The 4,378-nt window shown below is 34.8% G+C and overlaps 1 protein-coding gene across 1 annotated transcript in view; it reads right to left on the bottom strand.

Moving 5' to 3' along the window:
- Positions 1-4,378, bottom strand: part of LOC125660881 (uncharacterized) — a 91,258-nt gene that overhangs the window by 65,815 nt on the left and 21,065 nt on the right. The window lies entirely within an intron of this gene.

The following is a 4,378-nucleotide window of genomic DNA, read 5'->3' on the forward strand; positions in this document are numbered from 1 at the left end:
ACGCAACGAGAACTAGTCAAACACGGCTGAATATTGTCACAGAGTAATGAATAATGATAATTACGCAACGAGAACTAGCCCAACACAGCGGAATATTGTCACAGAGTAATGAATGATGATAATTACGCAACGAGAACTAGGCAGAATATTGTCACAGAGTAATGAGTAATGATAATAACGCAACGAGAACTAGGCGGAATATTGTCACAGAGTAATGAGTAATGATAATTACGCAACGAGAACTATGCGGAATATTGTCACACAGTAATGAATAATGATAATTACGCAACGAGAACTAGCCAAACACAGCGGAATATTGTCACAGAGTAATGAATGATGATAATTACGCAACGAGAACTAGCCAAAGACTAGCGGAATATTGTCACAGAGTAATGAATAATGATAATTACGCAACGAGAACTAGGCGGAATATTGTCACAGAGTAATGAATGATGACAATTACGTAAGGAGAACTAGCCAAAGACTAGCGGAATATTGTCACAGAGTAATGAATAATGATAATTACGTAGCGAGAACTAGGCGGAATATTGTCACAGAGTAATGAATAATGATAATTACGCAGCGAGAACTAGACGGAATATTGTCACAGAGTAATGAATAATGATAAGTACGCAACGAGAACTAGTCAAAGATTTTCAAAAGGATGTGCGATTTTACAAAATTTATGTCGCAAGGTTCATTATGTAGAAAATTTATAAGAAATAAATCTCACAAATACTAAGGATTATCTGAAGCTAGACAATTGTGAAATACTGACGTCCAATAACATTATAGAATGTACTACATGGATAACATATTATTTTTTGATAGTCTTAGTTTTAAAATTATAAATCAAGATCCCTGATATAGAGTCAGGTCTTAACAAGAAATGCCTTAAGGTTTAGAATGTCATGCACGTATAAAGTGATAATCAAGTATGTCACTTCATTCACAACGAAAGGTGAAGATAACGAACAGTGGTCAATCTCATAACTCCTACAATCAATACAAAATAAATAGTTGGGCAAACACGGATCCTTGGACACACCAGAGGTGGGATCAGGTGACTAGGAGGAGTAAGCATCCCTTTGTTCTCTGTGTCTCACATTTTGACTGCAAGTGATGACGGATAATTCAAACTTGAAAAGAAAGTTGGGCAAACACAGACCCCTGGATCTATCATAAATTTCTCACAGTGACGGAGAAATTGTACCTATGTTTTTGTATCGCTAGAAAAAGAGGGGAGTCTAGCAATTCCTATTCATAATCTTCAGCTTTTATTACCAAGATTTGTGTACATAGACATTGTTAAGTTATTGCAATTTATCAGAATTGGTATAAATGAAAATGAATAGTTTTCGAAAATAAAAAATAGAATAAGAATTCCAGAAACATCACATTTGACCATGAAATATATCAAATATTAACTGCGTACTCAATCTACCCTAAGGACGTGTGATAGGAATTGTCCGGGGGAGGAGTGGTAAAACCATTAAACAGATCACGTGATCTAGATGTAATGTCGTTCCGCCCTCTTCCTTTATTGATATGATGTTTAGTTTATCCTTACTGTTGGATAACCTCCCTTCAGGGACTTTTCCTTCTGGAGAGGTAAGTGTAAAACCGCATGATGATTTTGTTTTCATTTTCACGATTATGGAAATATAGAAACACAATATTCAGTGGGTATGTACAGGATACATCCATTGAATTAGAAATTAGGAGAGGTCCTTGATTTTTAAAGAAAAAATATATACGCTTCTAAATACATGTGAAACCACTTTTCAGGTAATATGCAAGATTAGATGTCACAAAATGTTTAGAATGAACTAAAGTTCCAAACCTAAGCCCGCTGTATCATAATATGAAATTTGATATATCGAATGAAAATATTGACACAAGATTCGGAAGACGAACCTACAAAAAGCGTCTAAAAGTTAACTCGCAGTATGTAAGCATAATGAAGGTTGATGAGGAAATCTGATAAACTTGTACGCTTTAAGGAGAAACATTGTCCCAGGACGAGGACTTTGTGTATGAATACCCGCCACACATTGTAGAGACGAGTACACGACCACGTGGTGGTTAAACTTCCGTGTTATACATGTATCAATATACGGTACTCACTATGTAGATAATGACATGAGAGGGACGTTAAACAATATACAATCAATCAATGGGCACTCGATTGTCAGTTTGTAATAAACAATATACGATACCCACTATCTAGATAATGACATGGGTACTCGATTGTCAGTTTGTAATAAATAATGGAGTACAAAATATAGTACAAAATCACGTACTATATGGCAGTGAATATAGAATTTTTATTTGTATACCTTTATGTTTTGAATAGATTATTCCTGAAACTTTCATAATCATGATCATACCGACATTAGATATCAGGGAGAATGACATTTCAATGACTGGACGATAGTAACAATGCACGCGGAAATGATCGACGTCGTGAATGGACGCGATCGATCGATCGATCGAGAGTAGTTAATTTTTTTAGCAAATAATTTCTTGCGCCCTTATCATTATAACAATTCTACAAAATGTATAAGTGGGTTTTGCAAAAAAAAAAAAAAAAAAAAAAAAAAAAACAACTTTAAATAAGAATAAACTCATTTGTTTTTAAAGTGTCCTTAAAGTGGATGGTACACTATTACACGTAATACTGATAATGAAAAGTTCTACTACTACCTTATAATTCTTAACACAGTGTGTCATGGGATCTAAATGAAGTGTAGGGGAATCGGATAAAGATCTACTTTTTGACATAGGATGCAATCAACATGGTGTCTATCTATGAATGTGCTCAAAGAAAGACAACTCTCTACCTATTCTGATATGTATGCGCCGGTAAAAGAAAGACAACTCTCTGTCTTTTATGATAGATGTACGCTGGTAAAATGACGTTAACAAAGTCAGGTTCAAAATTCTAACTTCAATCTCTTTCTTTCTCAAACATTTGCGAAGTTTGCAAACACCCCTCCCCCAAAACCCTTAAGACAAAGCTGCATGATTGTGATTCCGAGGTAAACCACAGATTAAGAAGGCATCAAGCTGTCATTTCTGTAGCACATGATCGTAACTTATATCAGCACTGACTGCATCCAATGGTGCTTTGTAATATGTTAGAAATATCTATGGTGTAGTTGATTAAGCAGCAGGACAGTAAAAATGAAAATGAATATATTCTATATGTTTGCTCAACTCTCTATTTTCTATTGCTTATTGGAGTTATGAAATAGATCACTGTTCGTTATTTTCATGAATGCTACACCCCCTGTAGGAGATGTCAAAACCCTACTCCAAATCACAGTATCACGTTATATGTTCATGTTTCGCAATCGGATCACACCATCACATTCTCTGTTTGCGTTTCTTAGTTGAACACACCACCAGACTTGGCTCCGTTTCGGGTGCTGTTTCTAGGTACCATAATATGACTAAATTACTATTTGTCTCCAGTGATGTTTCGATCAAGTTTCACCTAAACTGACGATACACATATAATATCGTCAACCTGACATCGTGGCTCACTTTCACTATAATTCCAACGTTCATGGGTACATTTCACTGCTATTTTATAGATATTACAAATCGGCTCTATTTCATAGGAAGTACCGGTAGTAGATTAGCATAAGCATGTATGCAATGAACTTCTTTTTTTAAAAATTCTATTTGTAAATGCCTTTGTATAACATGTTCTGGTTATATACATTTAGAGCACCAATGATGAACTTTTACTGTCCCTTCATTACAAAGCTTTAACTTAGACAAGAATGTCAATTCTTATCTTCATCTTATCTCAACATAAGTATTGGATGTTCCGATTATTAGCCTTAAGCGTTTTGATGTGGCTAAAAAGATGGAATTTACTACTCTCAATTAATGATTGTTTATTTTACAATCTCGGTACAAGTTTGAGATCACCCTAACTGAGCTTTCCCCCGATCAATGTCATCCTCCACCAGTACTATAAGTACTTTGATTTTAATGGCGAACCTTACCATGGCCAAACAATCTTGGTCTTAATTCATCACACAGAGGTTTGTCACAGACAATATTTCTGTCAAGTATTAGGATCTACATTACTTACAGAATTAAGGTGAAATTGACATCATTAAGCGTATGTGAATACTATAGTATCCCAGTGATATGAATATTGGTTGGAATCATGTTATAAAGTGTGACAAACTATATGCATGGAGCAATCAGAAAATGTTTTTTTCCTAAATTTGAAGATGTGACTACTCAGCATCTGTAACTACATATATGTCCTTTATATATGGATGATCAGGGGCATTGTATATAATTAAAATGTTTGTTAATCAATTAACATGTAGTGTGATGCACATGACTCAAACAC

Source organism: Ostrea edulis, chromosome 8, assembly GCF_947568905.1.
Source record: "Ostrea edulis chromosome 8, xbOstEdul1.1, whole genome shotgun sequence".
NCBI classification, from domain to species: domain Eukaryota; kingdom Metazoa; phylum Mollusca; class Bivalvia; order Ostreida; family Ostreidae; genus Ostrea; species Ostrea edulis.